Source organism: Carcharhinus amblyrhynchos, chromosome 1, assembly GCF_965287045.1.
Source record: "Carcharhinus amblyrhynchos chromosome 1, sCarAmb.v2.hapA, whole genome shotgun sequence".
NCBI classification, from domain to species: Eukaryota; Metazoa; Chordata; class Chondrichthyes; order Carcharhiniformes; family Carcharhinidae; genus Carcharhinus; species Carcharhinus amblyrhynchos.
The window spans coordinates 22,261,872-22,272,623 of NC_137324.1; positions in this window are offsets into that span (position 1 = coordinate 22,261,872).

The following is a 10,752-nucleotide window of genomic DNA, read 5'->3' on the forward strand; positions in this document are numbered from 1 at the left end:
GGGGTAGGTGGTGTGATCAGCAAATTTGCTGATGACACTTAGATGGTTGGATTGGCAGGTACTGAGGAGCAGTGCCTGGCAATGCAACAGGACATAGACAGGCTGGTAGATTGGGCAGATAGATGGCAAATGGAATTTAATCCGGAGAAATGCGAGGTGATGCACTTTGGCCGGAATAATGTGGAGGGGAGTTATACGATAAAAGGTAGAACTATCCGGAGTATAGATACGCAGAGAGACCTGGGGGTGCAAGTGCACAAGTCCCTGAAGGTGTCGGTGCAGGTGCAGAATGTGATGAGGAAAGCGTATGGTATGTTAGCCTTCATAGGAAGAGGTATAGAATATGAGAGTAGGAGTCTGATGTTGCAGTTGTATAGAACGTTGGTTAGGCCTCACTTGGAGTACTGCGTCCAGTTCTGGTCGCCGTACTACCGGAAGGATGTAGAGATCCTGGAGAGAGTGCAGAGGAGATTTACCAGGATGCTGCCTGGTATGGAAGGGCTGTCTTACGAGGAAAGATTGAACGAACTTGGGCTGTTTTCCCTTGAGAGACGTCGGCTGAGGGGGGATCTAATAGAGGTTTATAAGATTATGAAGGGGATAGATAGAGTAAATGGTGGTAAGCTTTTTCCGCTATTAGAAATGGATAGAACGAGGGGTCACGGGCTTAGGGTGAGGGGGGCTAGGTATAAGACAAATATTAGAGGGCAGTTTTTCACGCAAAGGGTAGTGGGGGTGTGGAATGCACTGCCGAGTAAGGTGGTGGAAGCAGGCACGCTAGGGTTGTTTAAGAGTCACTTAGACAGCCACATGAGCGGGCTACATATAGGGGGATATAGCAGGCCTTACTAAACATTGTAGGCTTGGGATTCCGTTTTTGCCTCAGGGATGTTACAGTCTTGGCCTGTTTAATAATGAATTTTTTGTCTCCACAGGCATTTAAGTCCACCTTGTTGTCCAGCAAGGGGCATGCATGCGGCAGGTTGTAGTGGGCTGCTCTTGGACGTTGCTTCGGGAGTTGCCTATTGCTTCATGTCGTTAGTGTGCTTAAACTGGACCATCTCAAGGGCAACATGACAGCTCAGAGACTATCTCTGTTACTGTGCGGACACATGGATTTGGGCCTGTGTCTGTGGGAGTTTGCACATTCTCCCCGTGGTTGCGTGGGTTTCCTCCGGGTGCTCCGGTTTCCTCCCACATCCCAAAGATGTGCTTTTAGGCTGATTGATTGGGTAACAAATTGTCCCTATATTGGACCTCCCTGATCCTCGCACATTAGGCGTAGACTAAAATCATGAATAGGACACTGAGACAGTGGGATGGCGGCGCGGGCTCGTTGGGCCAAAGGGCCTGTTTCCCGTGCTGTGTTGTTCTTTGTTCATGGACACAGATTCAATCCAGGCTTTCAGAAGAGAATGGAATAAGTGTCTGAAGAGGAAGTATTTGCACAGCTATGGGGAAATGGCAGGGTAATGGGATGAGCTGAGATGGACCTGCAGACGGTGAGTGTGGACAGTAAAGGTCATCTCCTGCAGCCTTGTAACCATTCTATCATTCTATGATCTGGAATGCAGTTCCTAAAAGGATGGAGGAACAAGTTTCAAAACAGAATTGGATAAATACTTGAACAAAGAAACTGAAATAACTCCTCAGAAACCAGTGTCCTTTCACCAGATTGCCTTTTTTTAATATTCATAGAATCCCTACAGTACAGAAAGAGGCCATAGGGCCCATCGAGTATGCACTGACCACAATCCCACCCAGACACTACTCCCATATATTCACCCACTAATCCCTCTAACCAATGCATCTCAGGACACTAAGGGCAATTTTTAGCATGGCCATTCATCCTAACCCGCAATTCTTTGGACTGTGGGAGGAAACCGGAGCACCCGGAGGAAACCCTTTATTTACAACTTCTGTTCAGTCCTAAGAGTGCTTCAGGTACAAAGCCAGAATCCAGAGTGTCAGTGGCCCTGACACTCCTCAATGTATATACAGGCAAGACTCCCCGATTGGGTAATCCTTACTTCAATCAGGGAGCTCATACTCCAAGGATATGAGGCAAGCTGCCTCTGCCACCCTCCCAGGCAGCACTATCAAATACGATTTCACACCTAGCCACTTTAAGGAAATATTGGGACGGGTGACCAATGAAAGAGATGGGTTTTAAGGAAAATAGTCGACATGGAAGAAAGGCCATTCGGGAAAGTGTTACTTTATTCAAAGACAGAAGAATTGCTAAAGAAAAGTTCGCAAAATTAAGTATAGGATTTCTAAGTAGGCTGTGGCTTTGGAAACCAGCAGTGAATAATTCCAAATATATTACTTAATAAGTCCACAACCTTCTGTATTAGAGCAAATCACATCAATTAAAATGTAATGCGCTAATGTTAATTCAATAACATTATGAACTTTGCAGATAATCCTGAGCAAAAATTCATATCTTTCATTAAAGACAATCAAACTGTGCTGTTAACAGGAACATATGGAATAATACATGGAATTAGAATGATGACTCAATTTCCCTTTAATATCTCTGCAAGTTAACTAGGCTGCAGTACGTTCTGTTAAAGTGCAGTTTGGCATCGGAAACACAAGGGTGGTAAAGTGAACCTAATTAATAGTTCACTCAAAGAGCTGACACCAAACAATGGGGCAACTGGCTCCCCCCTTTGCTGGATGATGATTCTATGTAAAAATAACGCTGTAAATAATGCCTAAAAATTGTTGGAAATACACCTGTAACTCAGAGACGTCTTAAATGTCTTTACAAAGAAGAAGATGGTCCCAGAGTCAAAGCCTATGGGTTAAGAATTGATAAGGAGGAGTTACTAGAAAGATTCACTTTTCTCTGCAGCTGCATTACAACAGTGACCATACTTCAAAAATACTTCATTGGCTGTCAAATACATTCGAGCATCTTGTGGTTGTGAAGAATGTTGCATAAATGTGACGTGAGGGAAAACTTCTTTCACACAGTGAATGGTTGCGCTCCGGGATGCACAGCCTGGAAGAGTGGTGGAGGCAGGTTTAACTGAGGTATTCAAGGGGGCAATACATGGTTACTTGATTAGAAACAATGTGCAGGGGTACTAGAGGCTTCCCAACCATAAGATCATAAGACATAGGAGCAGAATTAAGCCGTTCGGCCCATCGAGTCTGCTCCACCATTCAATCATGGCTGAGACCCAGGTTCGAATCCCACCACAATATAAGCCCAAAAATATAATAATAAGGGGGTCACAGTTTCATCAGAAAAAAAAATCCTGGAATTGCGAATCTACAGATGACTATTGTCAATGGTCAGAAAAAGCCATCTGGTTCACTAACGTCCTATAGAGAAGAAAATCTGCCATCCTCACCTGATCTGACTTACATGTGACTCCAGAGTCACAGCAATGTGGTTGACTCTCAACTGTCCTGGGGCAACTAGGGATGGGCAATAAATGCTGGCCAGCTGAGTTTCTGGATTAATAATCTAGCGATAATACCACTGGGCCTTCACCTTCCCCTAATCAGCATCAGATTGCCAACCCACTTAACTGAGCTAGATTTCCTCAGTGTCTGTCTCGCCTGCTTCCTCACTCGGGGCAGGTGGGATTCAAGCAAAGCAGTGGGTCCCTGAGTCCAGCATTGGGGCCCAGGAGAATCACAGCAATAGATCAAAGAAGAACACACCCCCTTTTTTGCAGCATTAACTACCGTAAAGCAGGTGTGTTTAAAGGTACAATTGAAAACAGGGAGAAGGTAAGTGTCTGAGGTAAGTGGATGGGTTGGGGGAGTGGGGTAGGGGTTGGACATCAGGGCGGTGTGGGGGGAGAGCTGGGAGGTGGCGAGGTCAGACATGTCGAGGTGTGAGTGTTCAGTCATTGATGGGGAGGGTGACGGGGGGCAATCAGACGTCGGGAGGGTGGAGTCCAGATGTTCAGGGAGCCGGGCGGATCGGATATTCAGGAGGTGGGGGTCAAACATCACCAGAATTTGGGGTCGGAGATTGTAGAGGGTTGGGGAGGGCTGGACAAATGGGAGAGTGGCAGAGGCAGACAACTGAGCTGGTGGGCCTTGGATGTGGTGGGGCTGGGGTTGTTGAACACTGGGGATGAGGGTCAGGTTGATTCCAGGTGGTGTTGGGTTGGTTTGGGTCGGGTGGGGGACAAGGATAGGCTGGGTGAGGGGGGGTTTCAGATGGGGTCGGGTCAGGATAAGGGTTGGTTGGAATGGTGGGGGTTCAGATTGGGTCAGGTTGGGGTAAGGGTTGATTGGGTGAGTGAGATTCAGATTGGGTTGGGTCAGGGTAAGGGTTGGTTGGAATGGTGGGGGTTCAGATTGGGTCAGGTTGGGGTAAGGGTTGATTGGGTGAGTGAGATTCAGATTGGGTTGGGTCAGGGTAAGGGTTGGTTGGAATGGTGGGGGTTCAGATTGGGTCAGGTTGGGGTAAGGGTTGATTGGGTGAGTGAGATTCAGATTGGGTTGGGTCAGGGTAAGGGTTGGTTGGAATGGTGGGGGTTCAGATTGGGTCAGGTTGGGGTAAGGGTTGATTGGGTGAGTGAGATTCAGATTGGGTTGGGTCAGGGTAAGGGTTGGTTGGGTGAGGCAGGTTCAGATTTGGTCAGGTTGGAGTAAGATTGGTTGGGTGAGGGGGGTTCAGATTGGGTTGGGGTTGGGTGGAGGCCCAGGCAGGGTGAGTGAGGTCAGGATGGGAGGTTGGGAATCCCATGGAGGAAGTGGGGAATACTGTGAGGGTGGGGTTCCTAATGAGAAGGTGGGGAGAGAGGATGGGGGTGCTTAGTAAGGATGTGATCGGAGAGTCCCCTGTAGCAGTGGAAAGTGCAGGGATTCTGTGCAGGGACTGGTCTGTACTGGTAAAATAGTTACGCAGAAGTAAGTGGTTTTATTTGTTCTAACATTTTCTGAGTAGCAAATACCAGCAGAACTATCCAAAGTTAGAAACATAAAATATATGGGGCGGCACAGTGACTATTGCTTAGCACTGCTGCCTCATAGTGCCAGGGACCTGGGTTCGATTCCCGGCTTGGGTCACTGTTTGTGTGGAGTCTGCATGTTCTCTCCATGTCTGTGCTGGTTTCCTCCCACAGTCCAGAGATGTGCAGGTTAGGTTGGGTGACCATGGTAAATTGTCCCGGAATGCGTAGGTTAGAGGGGTAAATATGTGCGGTGATAGGATAGGGCCTAGGTTGGATTGTTGTCAGTGCAGACTCGATGGGTGGAATGGCCTCCTTCTGCACTGTAGGGATTCTACAATTCTATGATAAAAACATAGAAAATAGGAGCAGGAGTGGGCCATTCAGTGCTTGGAGCCTGCTCCACCATTCAAAATTATCACGGCTATCTCAATGCTATACTCCAGAGCTCTCGCCATTCTCCTTGACACCTTTAGAGTCCAGAAATCTATCTATTTCTTTCTGAGGTATATTCAGTAATTTACCACAGCCTTCTGTGGTAGAGAGTTCCATAGATTCACCACCCTCTGAGTAAAGATGTTATTCCTCATCCAATCCTAAATGAGCTACCCTGTATCCTGAGACTGTGACCCCTTGTTCTAGACCCCCATCCAGGCCCCTCCCCACCCCACCCCACCCCACCAGAGGAAACAACATCCCTGCATCTAGTCTGTCCAGCCCTGTCAGAATTTTATATGTTTCTATGAGATTCCCTCTCATTCTCCTAAACTCCAGTGAATACAGGCCCAAGTCAACCCAATCTTCGCTTCATACCGCAATCCTGCCATCCCAGGAATCAGTCTGGTGAACTTTCATTGCCTTCCCTCTTTTGCATATATATCCTTTCTTAGATAAGGAGACTAAAACTGTATGCAATATTCCAGGTGTGGTCTCAGCATGGCCTTGTACAACTGCAGTAAGACATCCTTGCTCCTGCACTCAAGTCCTCTTCCAGAGAAGGCCAACTTTAAGGGCGTTCAAATGGTCATTGGATAGGCATATGGATAATATTGGAATAGTTTAGGTTAGAGGGTCATTAGATTGGTTCCACTGGTCGGCGCAACAACGAGGGCCGAAGGGCCTGTACTGCGCTGTAATGTTCTATGTTCTAACATACCATTTGCCTTCCTAACTGCTTGCTGTACCTGAATGTTTTCCTTCTGTGATTGCTGTACAAGATACCCAGGTCCTTTTATATGTCAATGTTTCCCACTCTATCACCATTTTAGAAATACTCTGCCATTCTGTCTCTCCATTCAAACTGAATAATTTCACATTTTGCTGCATCAGTCCCTTCAATTTCTCCAGCATTTTCTTTCAGCAATTCTAATTTCTTCAATTCCACCTTCTCGCTATACACTTGGTTCCTTCACGTTTCTAATAAATTATTTCCATCTTCTTCCATGAAGACAGAATTTAAGTAGTCGTTTAACTGCTCTGCCATTTCCTTGTTCTCATTTGTCTTCATTAATCTTTTTATATACTTAAAGAAATATTTACAGTCTAATAAAAGCAAATTGCTGCAGATGCTGGAATCTGAAACCTAAAGAGAAAACGCTGTAAAACCTCAGCAGGTCTGGCAGCATCTGTAAGGAGAGAAAGGAGCTGACATTTCCACAAAGCTTCGACAAAGCGTCATCCAGACTCGGAACGTCAGCTCTTTTCTCTCGCCACAGATGCTGCCAGACCTGCTGAGATTTTCCAACACCTATAGTGGATCATAGATCATAGAAACCCTACAGTGCAGAAAGAGGCCATTCGGCCCATCGAGTCTGCACCGAACACAATCCTACCCAGGCCCTACCCCCATATCCCTACATATTTTACCCACTAATCCCTCTAACCTACACACCCCAGGACGCAAAGGGTCAATTTAGCACGGCCAATCAACCTAACCTGCACGTCTTTGGACTGTGGGAGAAAACCGGAGCACCCAGAGGAAACCCATGCAGACACGAGGAGAATGTGCAAACTCCACACAGGCAGTCTGCTTTTCTGTTACTTGCATGTTTACTCATACTCTATTTTCCTCCTCTTAACCAATCTCTTGGCCCTCTTTTGCTGATCTCTAAACTTCTCCTCATCCTCAGGCTTGTTACTTTTTCTGGAAACTTTACAGGACTCTAAGTTATATTGTTAGCCATAGTTGGACCATTTTTCTTGTTATGTTTTTGCATTAGAAAGGAATGTACAACTGTCGCAATGCATACATTTGTTCCTTCAATAGGTCACTGCCTGTCCAGCACCATGCCTTTTAGTGAAGTCCCCCAGTCTATCTTAGCCAGCTCATGCCTCATACTTCCATAGTTTCCTTTGTTTAGATTTAGAACCCGAGTTTCAGATTGGACTTTTATGCTTTCCATCATATTATGGTCACTGTTCCTTAAAGGACAGGATAGTTAGTTCCTCAAGATACTGGTCTAAAGAAAAATCATCTCATATAGACTGCCGAAATTCATCCACCACAGTATTATTGTTCATTTGGTTTGCCTATTCTATATGTAGATTAAAATCACTAATGATTACTGTAGCACCCTTGTTACATGTCTCTCTAATTTCCTTTTCATTCCCACCCCCTACTTCACCACTACTATTTGGTGACATATATACAACTCCCACTAATGTTCTCCACACCTTGTTTCTCCTTAGTTCCACCCAGACTGATTCTATACCCAGATTTCCTGAGCCAATTTCCTCTCTCATGATTGCACTGATTTAACCCTTGACTAACAATGCCATCTTAACCCCTTTTCCTTTTTGCCTATTCTTCCTAAATATTGAGTACCTCTGGATATTCAGTTCCTAGCCTTGGTCGCCCTGTAGTCATGTCTCTGTAATTGCATTTATATCATACCCGTGTATACCAATTTATGCTGTTAATTCATCTATCCCATTGGGATTGCTCTGTGCATTCAGATACAGGGAGGGTGATTCTCCCAGCTCGCTGCTCCAACAGCACAACAGGCCAGGATCCATGAGCACCCAGGCCTCCGCGCGTCTCCGCGGCAAAGTTTTTTGGAGTCATCAGCTCCGTGTTAGAAATTGGTGTGGAGCTGATTTAAATATTTAAATGAATATTTACATCCCATTAGCAAGCCCGGGACTAAAGGAGCCCTTGCCCGAACATCTCTCCCTCCCTCACCCTGCTGAGCCTGTCAGGAGTGGTCCCCTCCAGCAGAGTTTGCAACTGCTCCCCACTAACGGAGAACAGGCAGTCTGACCCTGCTGAAGGGAACAGAGGCCATTGAGATCCCCCAAGGAGGTCAAGGATAAGTGGGGAGGGGGGTGGCCTCGGCTGTGCCAGCCTAGCAGTGCCAGCCTGGCTCTCTGGCATTACCCAATGGGCACCTTGGCACTGCAGTTGGGAGGTCAGCAGTGCAGGGCTACTGTGCTTGCACCAATCTCTGCTATGACAGATTGGGCACATGCGCAATGCCCACTCAGCAGTATGCTGCCAGCCTCTCCAGCAGGAATAGGCTCCAACCCCCTGATTTTCAGAGTGAATCCCGCTAGTGCACTCTGCAGTGCTCAGAGTGTGGGAGATTCATTCGGAAAATCCCACCGAAGAAATCAGCGGGATTTACTTGTTTTCATGTGAATTCGGCACTGAAAAATGTTTTGGGAGAATTGGCCCCGGTGCCTTTAGACTTGTCTTCTTAACATTTTTACAGTTTTTTGTACTATGGTCTTATCTGCTGCGAGCCCTTGTCTCTTCTGACTCCCGCTTTTAGTTCTACGTTTCCGCCTTTCTTTTCTATCTCTGTTTCCCTCTGTTGTGTCCCGCTACTCAGGTTCATATCTCCTGGCCACTCTCGCTTAAACCCGTTCAGTTAGCAATATGATTTAAACTGCTTTGTCAGATGGTTCCCAGTGCAGCACCATTGTCCAGGGGAGGTTAGTGCTTCTGGACAATTGCTGTATAAACCTTTACCTGGGAACCTCTGAGAGGGATTCCCCTGATGTAGAGATGCCGGCATTGGACTGGGGTAAACACAGTAAGAAGTCTCACCACACCAGGTTAAAGTCCAATAGGTCTATTTGGTAGCAAACGTCACTAGCTTTCGGAGCACTGGCCCACTCACCTGATGAAGGAGCAGCGCTCCGTAAACTAGTGACGTTTGCTGCCAAATAAACCTGCTGGATTTTAACCTGGTGTTGTGAGACTTCTTACAGGGATTTCCCCTCACAGCTTTGGGGATTCCCCAAATCTGACACCAGGGAGCCGTGATGTTACATTTTCTTCACTACAGTACAGAGCTGAAACTATGTAAAGAAATAACCTTCCTGTTTTAGAGTCACAGAGCCATAGAGGTTTACAGTATGGAAACAGGTCTTTTGGCCCAACTTGTCCATGCTACCCCTTCTTTTTAATCACTAAACTAATCCCAATTGCACGTGTTTGGTCCATATCCCTCTATACCCATTTTACCCACATAATGCTTTTTAAAAGACAAAATTGTACCCGCCTCCACTACTGCCTCTGGCAGCTCATTTCAGACACTCACCATCCTCTGTGTGAAAACATTGCCCCTGTGAATCCCTCTGTATCTCACCCTCTCACCTTAAACCTGTGCTCTCTAGTTTTGGACTCCCCTACCTTTGGGAAAAGATGTTGATATCTAGCTGATCTATGCCCCTCATTATTTTATAGACCTTTCCATTGCCCGCTCCTCACCTGCTCCGATTCCCGTGGCAGGCAGGGCAGTAAAATTCCAGCAAACGTCATTTACTTATGTTTATCAAAGAAGTATTGATCCATGACAATACCTCATTCCAAAATCCAGAAATGGGGTACATTTCACATCCAAGGATCTGCAATGAGATTGGCTGACATCTAGGCATCTGTGTTAAAATGGAGATTGCTGATGTGTGCTAAATTGCATATTTTCCGAATGTCATAAGTAGGCTTACGTTAACACTGCAATGAAGTTACTGTGAAAATCCCCTAGTTGCCACACCCTGGTGCCTGTTCGGGTACACTGAGGGAGAATTTAGCACGGCCAATTCACCCCACAGTCCAAAAATGTGCAGGTTAGGTGAACTGGTGATACTAAATCCTCCCTCAGTGTACCAAACAGGCATTGAAGTGTAGTGACTAGGGGATTTTCACAGCGACTTCATCGTAGTGTGAATGTAAGCTACTTGTGACACTGATAAATGAACTTAACTAACCACTGTGCCACCTTACGGTTCAATGAGCTCACCCCTCATTCTTCTAAAATCCAGATCCATTTTCTCTGCCTCTCATTACTGCACAGGCCCTTCATCCCAGGGACAAGAGGGTGGTCTTTGAACTATGTCTGTTTCCCATTGGCATAACAAATGTTTTGAGATTAATTGATTTCTGTACAGTCCTATTTCCTTCATAATCATCCCGAGCATTCTTTTTCCTGCCTTAAAGCTTTGTTTCGTGAACTTTGAAACTTTTGCATGGTTAATTTTAATCTTAGGTTTCAGTGCAATGTTCTCTTCGCATTAAATTTGAGAAGTAAGATTTAATTGAAAAATAAAATTCAGGTTGGAATGGACTGCACTCATGTTATTGAATAAGTTAAGTCCGATTATAAAAATGAATCACTGGTCAGGGTTATAACTGACCTCAGCTGAAGCATGAGAGGCACTATGCTTGCGTTCATTACAAGAGTTCCGACAATGTATTCATCCTGCGCTAAACTGGCAAAGTGATTCCACCTCCTGATTCTGAACACTTGTTGGAGGGTATAAATAAGGTGAGGCTTCTTAGATGCTCAGTGCAGTTTGGAAGATTTCCTGAGACCGGATTCACTGG